Source organism: Bos taurus, chromosome 6 (genome assembly GCF_002263795.3).
Source record: "Bos taurus isolate L1 Dominette 01449 registration number 42190680 breed Hereford chromosome 6, ARS-UCD2.0, whole genome shotgun sequence".
Taxonomy (NCBI): Eukaryota; Metazoa; Chordata; class Mammalia; order Artiodactyla; family Bovidae; genus Bos; species Bos taurus.
The window spans coordinates 106,058,119-106,074,456 of record NC_037333.1 but is presented as its reverse complement, the minus strand read 5'-3'; the positions used below and the strand labels follow the sequence as shown (position 1 = coordinate 106,074,456).

The following is a 16,338-nucleotide window of genomic DNA, read 5'->3' as shown; positions in this document are numbered from 1 at the left end:
TATAACTTTTATAATCACACATTTAAATAATATATAATTTAATTGGATCCTCATAAAGGAATGGATTCCTGGATCATTATATCTTTATCTGCTTTCTTTTATATAATCTGCTGTCACTTTTCCTGTGAAAATAATTTGTAAATTGTGGATTTACTGCCTCTATGGAAGATAAAATATATCTCTTATAAAGCCAGAGTTGAGCTACTAACTGTGATATACTTCAACTTCCTTTATCAAAATTACATCCACATGAAATAATACTGCTTTTTTTCCCCTAACGTAAAATAGTTTGGTTCAGGCAAGTTTCTTTGATTAAACACTGGCAAAACTTATTTAAAAGCATTGCATGAACATGGGGATGTAGCTCAGTGGTAGAGCACATGCTTTGCATGTATGAGGTCCTGGGTTCAATCCCCAGCATCTCCACTTCCTTCTTGTTTAATTCTTGGAAAATATAGCTAGTGCACGTATAGATTTGAATTTTTAAAAATTACATCAAGATAAATATAATTAACACTGCTTTATGTTATACATGAGGTTAAGAGAGTAAATCCAAGAAAAAAATACTTGCTTTTTTCTATTTATTTAATGTCTATAAAGAACACTAAACATCAAACAACTGATTCTTTCTAATTGCAGGGCTAGATAAGACTCTTGAGAGTCCCTTGGACTGCAAGGAGATCCAACCAGTCCATCCTAAAGGAAATCAACCCTGAATATTCATTGGAAGGACTGATGCTGAAGCTGAAGCGTCAATACCTTGGTCACGTGATGCGAAGTGGCTCATTTGAAAAGACCCTGATGCTAGGAATGATTGAAGGCGGGAGGAGAAGGGGACGATAGAGGATGAGCTGATTGAATGGCATCACCGAATCAATGGACATGAGTTTGAGTAGACTCTGGGAGTTGGTGTTGGACAGGGAAGCCTAGCATACTGCATTTCATGGGGTTGCAGAGTCACACACGACTGAACAACTGAACAACAATATCTATATAAGATGATGGATATTCACTTATTGTGATCATCATTTTATGATGTATACATGTCAAACCATTGTGCTGTACACCTTAAACTTATACAGTGCTGTAGGTTAATTATCACAATAAACTGGAAGAAAAATAGTTTTTGATCATCAAAAAAGAAAGAAAAAAATAAAGAAAAACTGCTTGAGAGCCAAACAAGAAACAGCATTTGTGCTGGATTTTGGTAGCTCTTATAGTAGCTCGTGACTGCCACTAGGTGATGGAGATCATATATGGGAGCTTTCTTAATATGAACCTGAAATCCCAAACAAGCGACCAGCATACCACAGAAAATAAGTGATTTAACTAAAAGTTATGTAGCTGTGTCCCTGGGTATTTATTGGCTTGATTCTGTTTCTGAGATTATCTGGTTATTAAATAATATCAAAGAGAAAGAGTCACAAACAATGGCATAAATTCCACCTCTCCTTCTATTCCAAAAGCTTCAGTGTGAATGGAAAGTTCTCCTTTGAGTCACTAATCTTGAAGATAAGAGATGGGACAGGTAAGCACCTTGAATTGCAAGCACCTTATTTCAGCTTGTCGGGATTGGTGGTCAGAGGAGGCTGATGGGCTGCAGTCCATGGGGTTGCAGGGTTCGACATGATTGATCACTAGTCAGCAGCATGATGGGTGGGATTATAAAGATGAGGGGACCTAGATGTTAAAAACACAGATGTTAAAAACACAGATGTACCCAGGTAGTACTTAGAACAACTTATGATTCATCCTGTATAGAACAGAGTCATTCACTTTGCTTCTAGCATTTCTGAAATGGTGGCCCAGACCCTGCTCTTCTACTCTTCAGCCTTAAGTAAGTCAGTTAGCATCTACTATCCTTGAGTTCCCAGTGGCTCAAGTGGGTAAAGAATGTACCTATAATGCAGAAGATCCTGGAATTGTGGGTTTGATCCCTGGGTCAGGAAGATTCCCCTGGGGGTGGGGGTGGGGACTGGTGACCCCTTCCAATATTTTTGCTGGAAAACATGACTGAGTGACTAAGCACACACACAGCCTTGAGTTCAAATTTGTAAAATGAAGAACTATGTTCTGTTTCTTGCATGAATGTGAAGTAAATTAAAGAAAGTATGTGAAAAAAAAATTATCTGGTAAATTGTAGGTTTGTGAAAATGACTGAGGTTTTCCTTTCCCTTTTGTTACCTCTTTCTGTAACATCATGTGAAATGAAAGCCTGAAGCAGTAGAGGAATACATTTCTGAGAATCCAGGTCTATGTTTTTCCGGAAACTGAGTGCAACCACAGATTCATAATAGATGATTCATTCAGTTCGGGTTTTCCTAAATGGAGCATCTCTGGACCAGAATCTAACTATACCTGGAATTCTCCATTGCCCAGAGGGTGATTTCACATGGGCACTGGATTTGGGCAACTCTTTGATGCTCTACATATAAATATAATGATTTGTATAAATATTTTTTCTATCATATTACAAGACTGTGGGATTTCATTTACATCCCCCAACTGATCTCATTATACAATATTTTATCTCCCACTTTCTATTTGTCCCCAGTTAATTGGGTCCTGTGGTATTACTCTGTCTGAAAAGGCAATCTCTGCTTCAGAATTTCAGATTTTGGTTTATAAGTGCATTGGTGTTGATAAAGTGAGGTTATATGTAGATAGGAAGTACAGGAGGCTTCCTGGAGGCCTTATCTCCTTCCTTAATGTCTATTAAGTCAATGTTTGGGGGTTTTATCTGCCTATGCCCAGCATTCTGATAGGCAATATACCCAAAGCCACCTCCTCTCCTCATTAAGTTGATTCAGTTTCAACTTTCCCATCAAGATGCTCTGCCCCAGTGAACATTTGGCCTCATGTCTGTTTTTATTATTTCCAGCTGTCAGTTTGAAAAACGGTGACTGCCTATCTTCCTTTCCCATTTTGCATCATCAGCAGAATTAGCCGGGTGCTTCCTGTTTGCAGAAGGCTCACCGTCACCTTCCACCAGAGGCGCTGAGTCTGCACAGCTGGCCAAGATCAGCAGATGGCTGGCAGGGGACTCAGCCCGGGATTGCACTGGTTGAAAAGACATGGGCATGGAATGTGTGCTCCAGGCACCAGCAGCAGTGAGTGAGTTTCCACTTGGACAAAGCAGCTGAGGAGGGGAGACCACGTGGAAGGTGAGAGGAAGAACCTGGGGTGGAAAAAAAAGAGGCAGGAGGGCCATGCTGAGTCTCTCTAAGGCTCCCCCTTTATTAGACTAATGAAAAATATGTCAATTTCCAATTCTAGAAGCAGTTCCATTGACTATGAAACTCTCTGTCAAAGAGCCTGTGGAAATCCAGATACACCTGGCTCCCTCTCTTAAGTTCCCTTCCTTCTCCCTTCGCTACACTCAGTTCTACGTGTCTGACAACACTCAACTCAGAGGTCATCTTCCCTTTCCATCCCTATGTCCTCAGCATGGTGGATTCACCCTTTATCTGTGCTCTCACACACACCTACTCTCAGCCCTATCTTCACACATACCACATTGAGTTGTAACCGTTGACTCACCTGCCTTTTCTACCCAACATCAGACAATCCTGTTGATTCATCTCTGCACCCAAGAGGTAAGGCTTTGGTGAGAAAAGGAGAGACGCATTGAGGTAATGACCAACACTACAAGGATCATGTATCTGCCAACTGTGTGAGGACGGCCTCCACCAGGGTCACACAGGTGCAGTGAAGGGTAATTTGAATCATGGTATCACGACGCTGAGCCTGGCACCATTTCTGACAGGTGGTAGACTTCAAATAAAGTTGTCTTCAGTCTATGAACAAATATTTGAACAAATAGATGGGTGAAGGAACAGGTGAATAAATGAAGGAAGGAATGGTTTTCACTCAGTCTCCTGCTTTACCATGAAGACTGTCAAAACAGGAGATAAGACATTCATTTAGATAAAGCACTGTTTGGAAAACACTGGCATAGGTTAGTAAAAATCAATGAATCTGAGTTCCTCAGAATAACAATAAAATAGAAAAAAGGAAAAATCTATATGTTTGGGTTAGGTAGTTTCTATGAAATACCCAATGTGTGAGTGGAAATGCCCTTTCTATTCTTTAAAGATAACCATTTGGCGGCCTGGGCCCGCCCCTCCTTCCGCCCGCGGCCCCGGAAGCGGGTGATGGCGCGGAACGTGCTGTACCCTCTGTACCAGCTGGGCAACCCCCAGCTCCGGGTTTTCCGCACCAACTTCTTCATCCAGCTGGTGCGGCCCGGCACGGCCCAGCCCGAGGATACCATGCAGTTCCGGATCCCCATGGAGATGACTTCTTAAAAAAAAAAAAAAAGATAACCATTTGGTATTTGAACTTCTCTTTAAAGAGAAATCAATGACCCTCCCATTGATGGGTTATATGAACATTTCAATTAATATATAGGATTTGTGCTGAATATGGACAGTGTTTCAAAATAACATGTGTGGTGGTGGAAACAAGCAATTTGGTTCATGCTACATTAAAAATAATCATAAAAATAAAAGAAACAATGATGATTTTAAGTTCCATCTCAAAGATATTTACACGTAGTTTTACAAAGATTGGTACCCATACAATCCTGAAGGGCACATCACTCTAATTATTAAAGGTTTCTATTTTTCTCAAAGCAATTAAGAAAAAAAAAAAAAAGTACCACACTAAACTAATGCTTCAGTGGGCTAAAACTCTCTCCATTTGAACCACTTGTTTTTTTTTTTTCTTTCTTTCTTTCTTTTTAAATAATCATTCACTCATCAGCTCAAGGGGAAAAAAAAGCATCTATAAAATCGGCAAACATCATGGAAATGCACCTCCCTTCCAAAACCTGTTTACTGAAAGGAGAGCAAGAGAACATAATTGTCTGGCTAAAAGGACCCCCATAACAAAGATAATTAGAAAGCTTTTATATATTTCCTAAACCACTTCTCCTCCAGCTGGTTTTTGGCCAACCTTGGATCTATAAAAGCCAACTACTGGCTTTTTAATCATTTTAGGACTCAGGGTTGTAGTAAACATATTTTTTGTGTGCCATCTTTATATTTGTTCATTTTTTCATTGACTAAGAAAATATTGTTTTGTGATTTTTCTATGTTCCAGTCACTCTGCTGGACACCTAAGATGCCATGGTGCCTGAAGTTGATGTGTTTCTAGGTATAATGAAGGTTATAGTGAGGGGAAGGGGAGCATAATATAAAATATAATCAGACATTAAATATATAATTGTGAAGTTGACTAACCATTGTATTCCTATCAATTGAATAACCCTCTTGATAGGCTGTAGAGTTTGACATCAAAGTATAACAAGGGGGCTTGGCTAATTGGCCAACCTGGGATCACTCCTTTGAGAGGTAATATATTTGCTGAGATCTAAAGGATTAATAGTTTTAATAGGCATCAATGTTGAAAGAGTGTTATAGGTGGGGAGGGTGGGAGCAGTATTATGTGAATGCCCCTGGAGGAGGACTTTGATAGTATTACTTTATCTGTGTCTATGTGCATCAAATGTTTTTTGGCCATCATGTGTTTTCACAGATCAGTTCTGTTCCAGTTTTCAGGGACCATAGACCAGTGGGGCCAACAGAGGAGCCAGGACCTGTCTCAGCTCTAAGGAGCATCACAGTCTAGGGGAAGAAACCATGGGACAAGACAGAGTTCCAGCCTTAATCACACTTTTTCTGTCCTTTAAGAATTTAATGGGTAGTGAAAAATGTAAACAGAAACTAGAGAAGTCTAATAGTTTAATAAGATGTCCCTGGACTTGGTGAGAGAATGCCAGCCAGTTCTCACTTGCCAGGGGAGTCAACCTCAGCAGAATCCCTGCTCGATGGAGGAACTGCTGGGGGTTCCTACTGAGCAGACTCGAAGCTACCTCTAACATCTTCCTGTGCAGAGACTTAGTGAAACTCCCAGCTACATATACGCAAGGTGTCCTGAAGCAGAGAACGAGATTATCCCAGCTTGCCCACCCTCATTTATGGGCAAAGAAGCCCCAAAGATCTGGGAATAACAGAAGTATCTGCCAAGAGACTCTAAGAGTATCCACTTGGTCCCTTGCTACAGTGAGGCATTCCTAGATTATGTTTGAGGCATTCAATCTTGGAAAAACACCAAATTGGACCTTGGTCTTCAAGTTTTCCCTCCTATCCATTGAGATATTAAAAAAAATTAGAGTAACAATGCATGTGCTTGCTAAGTCATGTCCAACCCTTTGTGACCCTATGGACTGTAGACCACCAGGCTCCTCTGTTTATGGGATTTCCTTTATTTAACCTATATTCAGAGTACATCATGAGAAATGCTGGGCTGGAGGAAGCACAAGCTGGAATCAAGATTGCTGGGAGAAATATCAATAACCTCAGATATGCAAATGACACCACCCTTATGGCAGAAAGTGAAGAGGAACTAAAAAGCCTCTTGAGGAAAGTGAAAAAGGAGAGTGAAAAAGTTGGCTTAAAGCTCAACATTCAGAAAACTAAGATCATGGCGTCCAGACCCATCACTTCATGGCAAATAGATGGGGAAACAGTGGAAACAGTAACTGACTTTATTTTTCTGGGCTCCATAATGCAGTTGGTGATTGCAGCCATGAAATTAAAAGACGTTTACTCCTTGGAAGGAAAGTTATAACCAACCTGCTGCTGCTGCTGCTAAGTCGCTTCAGTCATGTCCGACTCTAACCAACCTAGATAGCATATTAAAAAGCAGGGACATTACTTTGCCAACAAAGGTCCATCTAGTCACAGCTATGGTTTTTCCAGTGGTCATGTATGGATGTGAGAGTTGGACTATAAAGAAAGCTGAGTGCTGAAGAATCGATGCTTTTGAACTGTGGTGTTGGAGGAGATTCTTGAGAGTCCCTTGAACTGCAAGGAGATCCAACCAGTCCATCCTCAAGGAGATCAGTCCTGGGTGTTCATTGGCAGGACTAATATCGAAGCTGAAACTCCAATACTTTGGCCACCTGATGTGAAGAGCTGACTCATTCGAAAAGACCCTGATGCTGGGAAAGATTGAGGGCAGGAGGAGAAGGGGACGACAGAGGATGAGATGGCTGGATGGCATCACTGACTCCATCGACATGGGTTTGGGTGGACTCTGGGAGTTGGTGATGGACAGGGAGACCATCACCATGGCATGCTGCAGCTCATGGGGTCGCAAAGAGTTGGACACGACTGAACAACTGAACCGAACTGAAATGAACTGGTAAGAAGACTAGAATGAGTTGCTATTTCCTGCTCCAGGGGATCTTGCCGACCCACAGATCGAACCCATGTCTCATATGTCTCCTGCATTGACAGGCAGGTTCTTTACCACTGGTATCACCTGGGAAGCCCCATTGCAGTAAGATAGGTATCATTATCCCCACTTTAGAGATAAGAAAATTGAGGCACAAGGAAGTTAAGGTAACTTGCTGAAGTCACACAGTAAAAAGTAGGTGAGCTGGAAATTAAACCCAAGTGGTCTGACTCCACAGTCTGCCTTCTTCATGTCCTGACCATGCTGCCTGGCAGAACACCAACCAGCATTTATGATGAGGCCCGAGGCTCTGGATTAGCTGAGATCGGGTTACAGATTTAAGGAGTGATTTAGTTGGGGCTCTTAGGCTGGCAAGAAACAAAGACGCACTCAAGTAGGTTTAAGGAAGAAGAGATGGGATAGTTTAAGGACACACATGAGTTGACAGAAAGGACAGAATCTCACAGGTATCATGAAAAGTAGTTTTTGATCTCACCACACTGACATGGCAGATGGATTCTGTATGTGGGACCTTGGGGGCTCCAGTCACCTTGGCAGGGAAATTTGTAGATCTGTGCTAACTGCTTAGGTCTTCTAGTCTAACTCATATTTTCTCTGTGCCTACTGCCCTATTGCCTCCTAGCATCATGCCTTGTGTTCTCCATTCTGTACCCATTGCTTCTTGTTCATATCTCCTGATCCCTCTTGGCCTGGGATACACATTGCAGCAGACACAAACTGCCAATGTCTCACCCACACTCCCTGGCCCACACCCAGCTCACCTACAGCCCAAGTGGACAGGTTCTTTTGAAGGCTGACAGCATCCTTCTTCAAGCATCTGCATTTCTCTGCTAGTTCACCTGAGGCTGTCTCCAGATGGGTTGCTCTCTGAGCCCACCTGAAGAGCACACCACAGGGGCACCCCCACCCAATGAGGGTTGGGAATTAAAAGATAAGCATCTCAGCTCCTCACAGGTGGATCTCTTACCATCACCTCAGAGGGTAGCCAAGAGAGGGTGGACGGGTGGTAGCATATCAGGAAAAGACAGCGTGGATCTAGAAGCAAATAGAAAAGAAACCAAAGTTAATGACGCACTTAGGTTGGACTGGGACTTTAACAGAGGCATTGTTGATGTCTTTATACAAATTTATGCAGATTAGAAAACAAAGGTTCAGGGCTGGTGCCTAAGGGACCTCAGATATAGTTCACTACAGTCATTTTTTCCCCCAAGGGATAGATTAAGCCAACATGTCAAGGACTCAGTTGTTGTAGGTATTGACTAGATTGAAATGAATACATCCAGCTGAAAACATGTGGGTGAGTGAACTGATCAGCAAGGGCCTGTTCCACAACCTGGCGAAAGGCATGAGTCTCCTGTGCTACATTCTCTTAGAAAACACAGCACAAATCTCTTTGCCACAGAATCAGCACAGCCCTACCCTAGATCTGCCATTAAACTGCGATTTGATGCCAAGAGAATGGCCTCACACTGACAATTTCTGCTTGATGAGCATTTATGACTTTCAAAAAAGAACAAAAAAAAAAATGCTTATTATTCACCTAAAGTCTGTAAATTTAAACTCTGAATAAAATAGCTACAAAAATGAGGCAAAGGCTGGCGTGGGGAGAACAAAATCTCTGTACCTTCCTTCCCATCCCATCCCAGAACCTTTAGACCTGAGATTTGAGACAAAATCAGCTTCTCAGAATGCCTCCCCCACATCCTTCCCACCCAAACTGCATCTCTAGCCAGGTAATTTATAAATATATTCACTAAATACCTATGTCTCACTTCCCAATCTTCCCTGGTAATCTGAACTTTATTAGAAAATCCGCTATTAGGACTCAGTTTTCTCCTTTCCCCGAAACAAGGTGTGTTAGTTACAGGCACTATTCACATTTACATCAACATTCTGCACATCATGTTCTAATACTATTTGTTCTCTTTGGATCCATTTAATAAACCCATGAAATAGGGAGGGAAGATTTCTCTCTGTGTTTTACTAAAGAATCAAGAGACCTGAATGTTAGACAACCTACCTGGTTGGAATGGTGTAGAAACAGAGCACGGGTGCAGGGATTCTCTCTTTTTGCGGGGTTATCTTTTGTTCTCAAAGAGCCAAAGAAATTATCTCTGGAAGGTGTTACCATCCCAATTTTCATGAGAGGTAAAAGAGCTCCAAGAAAATTAATAGAAAAACAAGAATATCTGCTTTATGAGGGTGTGAATATGGCTAGGCCAATTATTGGATTTTTTTCCCCTTTATTAGTGTTGGTGCCTGGAGCACAAGGGGAGTGGCTCGGATTAAACCACGTTTGGGGATGTAATCCAAAAGTAATATAAAGCATGATAAGTGATAGAAAAAAACTGAGTTCACTGAGTCCCATATCTACTGAGGGTTGGTGAAGCCTCCATGGGGTGGTCATAATGGCAGATAACTCATGACCTGAAGGATGAGAGTTGAGATGAGCAAATGGTAAAGCTCCAGGCAGAGGAAACAATTATACAAAGTCCTAAGGATGGGAAGGTAGACGACTTTATAAACCATGTTAAGAAATCTGGAAGACAATTTAGGAAAAGTGAGTATTATTGTCAAGGATAGAGAGTCAAGAAGTGTCATCATCAAGTAGGAAGTTATAGAATTTCATTGCTGCATGAGGTTAGCCATTTGCCAAGAACCCAGAAATAACCTGCTTGAATTTAGGGCTCATAATTTTGGGGTCTGCCAACTTCAAGGAGACCCATGTAATGACAGATGGTAAAGGGTCTCTCTGCAGTATGGGAGACACAGGTTTGATCCCTGGGTTGGGAAGATCCCCTGGAGAAGGAACTGCCAATCCACTGTAGCATTCTTGCCTGGAGAATTCCATGGACAGAGGACCCTGGTGGGCTAGAGGCCATGGGGTCACAAAGAGTCAGATGTGACTGAATGCCTTACACAGACATGTAATGACACGGCTATCTTGAGAAGTATTAATATGGCAATGCATTCATGTTTTGGAAAGTGATAGAGTATTGAAAAGAGGGAGTTAGTTACATGGAATCTGTGATTTCAGCACAGAAGATGCCCTGCCTGATTCAAGTAGTCATAAGCTGGTTTATCTCAGTAACAACTGTTGCTGTTGAGTCAAGGATCCTGTGAGCCAAGCTCCTCCAGAAACTATATTCTAAATATTCAAAAGTATAGATACTATATACTCTATACTGTAGTCTGTCCAGATTCCTCACAACATACTGTCTTGGGAAAATACAGTTATTCCTGTTTCACAGATGAAGATAATATGGAGGCTTAGAAAAGTTAAGTAATTTTTTCAAGGTCACATAGGTGAAGATTGAAATGAAAATTAAAATTCCCGTCAGTCTGCTTCCAAATGCCACACTTCCGAGGGTAGAAAGAGGATGTCATTAATTAATGACATTTTCCTTTACTGGCTTCCAAGCAAGCTGCCAGCTCTCAGCTCAAGGTCCCAAAGAGACTCTCCAACCTGGCCACGGGAAATATTGGCCACAAGCTTTCTCCAAGCGAATAAATCCTTTACCATGGTAGTTTCCTGCTCAGCTGCTTCAGTGTGACTCTGTTCCCAGAGCTTGTTCTCTCTTGTGGGGATAACAGGATTCAAGCTCTGCCCAAAAAGTGGCCAGCAAGCTCTGCAGCATCACTCAAGCCTGAGTAAAACCCGAAAAGTGAAAGTGTTAGTGGCTCAGTCATGTCCAACTCTTTGCGACCTCCTTGACTGTAGCCCACCAGGCTCTTCTGTCCACGGAATTCTCCAAGCAAGAATACTGGAGGAAGTAGCCATGCCCTTCTTCAGGGGATCTTAGCGACCCAGTCTCCTGAATTGCAAGCAGACTCTACCATCTGAGCCACCAGGAAAGCCCTGGGTGAAACCTGGGGTTCGACTAAAATCAGGTAGCCAGACCAAACTTGCCTTTGCAAAAGTTCAAGCAGCCAATGTCACCGAGGCTCCTTTGTTCCAATTATCACCAGCACGTATGCTATATGCTCCAGGGATGTGAAAAAGAAGCAGCCCTGGGCACCTCTGTGGAAGATCTTATAATCCAGTTTGAGAAATAATACCTACATTTATAAGTGTTAACTTGCTTCAATCATGCTTGACTCTCTGTGACCCTATGGACTACAGATCGCCAGGCCTCACTGTCCATAGGATTCTCCAGGCAAGAATACTGGTGTGGGCTGCCACTTCCTTTCTCCAGGGGATCCTTCTGACCCAGGGTTCAAACCTGTGTCTCTTAAGTCTCCTGCATTGACAGGTGGGTTCTTTATCACCTGGGAAGCAGATGTAGGTATGCACAAAATTGAGAGCATTTTGCCAGAATCCTATCCAATGTGCTCTAGGAGCACAGAGCAGGGTCTTGGAACTCATTTGGAGAAGGTGGAGAAGATGGAGGCTGAGCTGAGACTTGGGCAATGAGGAGGAATTTCTCATCTAGCAAAGAGGAGCAGGAGGGAGTTCCAGGGAGATGGAATGACATGACCAAATCATGATGTAACCATGTCAATATTTTCACTGTTAAAAAAAGGAGTCAGCTATTGCAAGAGATGAGGCAAGTGCGGCCACCAAGCCAAATGGTGGACAAATGTGTGTACCAGGATCAGGTGCTTGGTTTTTTATGTTAAACATGACAAAGGGAAGAAAAAACCTTGCAAAGGAGATATACATCAAATTATCTGTTTAACCTAAGACAATTTCACTTGGTAATCTCCTTAAGTTTTTTTTCTTTCTTTCTTTCTTATTTTGTGCATTCCTAGCTTCCCAAGTGGTAAAGAACCCGGCTGCTAATACAGGAGACACAAGACACACAGGTTAGATCCCTGGGTCGGCAAGACACCCTGGAGGAGGAAACGGCAAACCACTCTAGTATTATTGCCTGGAGAATCCAGGAGCCTGGTGGGCTACAGTCCATAGGGTCACTGAGTCAGACACAAATGAGCATGCAACCATATGTGTGTTCCTAGCTTGGTGACTTTTATTAAGCCCAGATTAGAGGTTTCTTTGTTGTTCAGTTGCTAAGTCATGTCTGATTCTTTGTGACCCCATGGACTGCAGCATGCCGGGCTTTCCTGTCCTTTATCATCTCTCAGAGTTTGCTCAAATTAATGTCCATTGAATGAGTGATGGCATCCAACTACTTAATCCTTTGTTGCCCCCTTTTCCTCTTGCCCTCAATCTTTCTCAGCATCAGGGTCTTTTCCAATGAGTCAGCTGTTTGCATCAGGTGGCCAAAGTGTTAGAGCTTCAGCTTTAGCATCAGTCCTTCCAATGAATATTCAGAATTGATTTCCTTTGATATTAACTGGTTTTACCTCCTTGCAGTCCAAGGAACTCTCAAGAGTCTTCTCCAACACCACAGTTCAAAAGCATCAATTTTTTGGCGCTCAGCTTTCATTATGGTTCAACTCTCACATCCATACATGACTACTGGAAAAACCAGTAGTTTGACTATATGTACCTTTGTTGGCAAAGTGATGTCTCTGATTTTTAATATGCTATCTAGTTTTGTCATAGCTTAATGCTCTTTTCCTTAAATTTCCCATAACTTAGGTATGATTCTTTTCCTTTCTTTTACGCATAAACAAATTGGAGCTCAAGGATGACAAGGAACAATCCTAGAGGAATGAACACTGTGGGCATTCATTAATGTGTTGAAATATCAGTACATAGCCTGGGTGTGTGATGACAGTGACTGTGTTTTTAAGCATTTTGCTGTATGTGTGACTTCAGGTTGAAATTCCTGGGCTCCGTATGATCCTGTACACGCTCATTGACAACCTTACTGAAGTGAGAAATCAGCCACAAATGAGTCTTTGAAGGTGAAATAAATCAAAATAAAGTATGTGCAGCAGCCTATGCTCTTCTCTAAGGAGAATCTCTCAGGACCGTTCTCCGGGACTGTGGAGACAGACAGACAACTTTAGGTAAACAAGATGTCTGAGGTTTGACTACTGATGTATCTATTTCATCATTGCATGTTAAATAAAATAAACATATTTCCACCAATAAACAAGCAGAGCTTTTTGTTCCAGGGAAATTTGTGCTCAATGCATTTAGCACGTTGGATACTTAACAACATGTCAGGGCTATGCTGGGTGTTGTGTCTCATTCAATTTGCTTAGTAAACTCATGTGAAGACTTTGTTGGGATCCTATCCTGGGCAAGTGTGACCAGACAGAGGTCAATAAGACAAAGAACAGCCATACATATGGAAAACTAATGATTTGTGGATTTTCTTTATCTTTTCAAGAAACCAACTGTTAGTTTTGTTGATTTTAAAATTGTTTTCCTGTTCTCTATTTCACTTATTTCTGCTCTAATCTTTAGTATTTCATTTCTTTTGCTATTTGGGGGCCTAATTTGTTTCTCTTTTTCTGATTTCTTGAGGTGTAAAATTAGGTTGTTTATTTGAGATCTTTATTGTTTTTAACTATAAGTGTTCACCTCTATCAACTATAAACTTCCCTCTTAATACGTTTTTCCCCTGGATCCCATAAGATTTGGAATGTTGTGTTTTCATTTTTATTTGTCTTCAGATATTTCTTAAATTCCCTTTTACATTTTTTTTTTCTCTTTGACCCAATGGTCATTTAAGAATCTGTTGTGTAGTTTCCACATGCTAATGAATTCTTCTATTTTCTTAGTGTTATTAATTTTTGGCTTCATTCAATTATTGTCAAAAAAGATAATTGGTGCAATTTTCTTCCTCTTAAGTTTGTTTAGACTTATTCCGTGGCTTAATATGTGATCTACTCTGGATAATGTTCCATGTTTTCTTAACAAGAATGTGTACAGGCACATCTCATTTTATTCCTCTTCACAGACACCATGTTTTTTTTTACAAATTGAGGGTTTGTGTCAACCCTGCATTGAGTAAGCCTATTGGCATCATTTTTCTAACAGCATTTGCTTACCGAGTGTCTCTGTCTTATTTTGATAATTCTCACAATATTTAAAACTTTTCATTTTTATTATATTTTTATAATAATCTATAATCGGTCTTCATAATGTTACCATTGTCACTGTTTTGGATGCTACAAAATGTGGCCTTAGAAGACAATGAACTTAATTGACAAATACTGTGTGTGTGTTCTATCTGCTCACCAACTTGCTGTTCCTTGTCTCTTTCCACCTTTGAGGACTCTCTATTCCCTGAGACACAGTAATAATGAAATTAGGCCAATTAATAACCCTACAATGGCCTTGAAGTGCTATAGTAAAAGAGTCAATCGATACAGTAAACTTTATTTTGTCTTAGTTCAAGAAATTGCCACAGTTACCCCAACCTTTAGTAACCACCACCCTGAGCAGTCAGCAGTCATTGACATCATGGCCTTCTGCCAGCAAAACTATTATGACTCACTGAAAGCTCAGATGGTCGTTAACATTTTTTATCACTAAAGTATTTTTAATTAAGGTATACACTTTTTTTTTAGACATAATGTATTACATAACACTTATACACAGTATAGTAAAGATAATGTTTATATGTATTGGGAAGGAAAAATTCCTGTGACTCACTTTATTGCAATATTCACTTTATTGTGATGGCCTGGAACTAAATCTGCCAGGGAGGCCTGGCATGCTGCAGTCCATGGGGTTGCAGAGTCAGACACAACTGGGTGAGTAAACAATAGCATTCTGCAACAACCTTCTTTGCAGAACTATCAATAACCACTATAATTATGAAAGGAAAGGACCTTGATCAGAGAATGAGGGAATGCTTCACAGAGAAGATAGCAAATAAACTAGGATAGAGGAATGAATAGGAATTTGCCAGATCGGCATTAGAAAAGCAATCCAGATGTCCCTTGTTTTTTGAACCCTTGGAATTCTACCTACAGAATCTGTCAGCCCATTAATTAGTTTGAGTATCTGAGAACAGCTCAAATCCAACAAGTTTTTGAACATGTTTGTATCCCAGTGCATTAGAACCACAGCTTTCTTTGTAAGGATAACATAGGTTATGTAAGGGATGCTTGTTGTATCTATGCATGTGCATGTATTGGGGTCATGTGTGCATGCTAAGTCACTTCAGTAGTGTCAGACTCTTTGCAACCCTATGAATTGTAGCCCACCTCGCTCCTCTGTCCATGGGATTCTCCAGGCAAGAATTTTGGAGTGGGTTGCCATGCCCTCCTCCCAGGGATCTTCCTGACCCAGAGACCAAACCCACGTCTATTATGTTTCCTACATTGGCAGGAGGGTTCTTTACCAATAACATCACCTGGAAAGCCAATCTACTGGGGCCATCAAGAGTTTATTCTTTTCTTGTGATAAAAGGATCTTGATTTTGTTAGGAGTTCCATCTCCTGTCACTCTTCATTGGAGTGTTTTAGGTAAATCCAACACTGTAGCCAAACCAGGGAATCAGGTGCAGCCAATCAGGCAACCTAATTTCTTTCATCACAATGATTGGTTCAGGGATGGGCAAGCCATTACCTAGAACTCAACAGTATTCACTGAGATCTGTACTAAGTCTCCTAGCAAACAGGCATTTGCTCTGACTCTATAGACTTGAAACCTGAAAGGGGGTGGGGACTGAAATGGCTGCTTCTATCTGATAGAGACTAAAATTTTACCAAAGACAGAGCTAAAAGATAGAAGAGCTGAATCCTGATGGTGCTATTTGACCCAGGGATCAAACTTAGGTCTCCTGCATTGCAAGTGGAGTCTTTACTCTCTGAGCCACCAGGGAGGCCTCATTTGACCCTGACTAGAGACAAATGTGAAGTTTATTTACCCTACTGGGGTCTTCTATTACATTGAGGCAATACATTCCCTTTCCACTTGAAACAATAAATGCCCTGCCAGGCATTCTGTGTATTTTTGAAGAGCCATTGCTTCACATCACAAAAATAGATATTGGGTCAAGGGGGAAATCTTACAGACATGCTTTTTGCTTACAGCTTTCACAGTGATGTGATGAAATGTCCACTCTGAGTGAGACAGGCTTTAGATTTATAGCCCCTCTGACTATAATATCTCCTGTTAAGATCCCAACTATGTCACCAATTACCTATGAATTTTCTAAGACAAACTATCCACTGCCCACCACTTGGCCCCTAAACTTTCTGTTT

The 16,338-nt window shown here is 41.2% G+C and overlaps 1 non-coding gene across 1 annotated transcript; it reads left to right on the top strand.

Moving 5' to 3' along the window:
• The first annotated feature begins 354 nt into the window (after positions 1–354).
• TRNAA-UGC (transfer RNA alanine (anticodon UGC)) lies at positions 355–426 on the top strand. Its single transcript has one exon. It is a non-coding gene; the product is annotated as a tRNA-Ala (tRNA).
• The last annotated feature ends 15,912 nt before the right edge of the window (positions 427–16,338 follow it).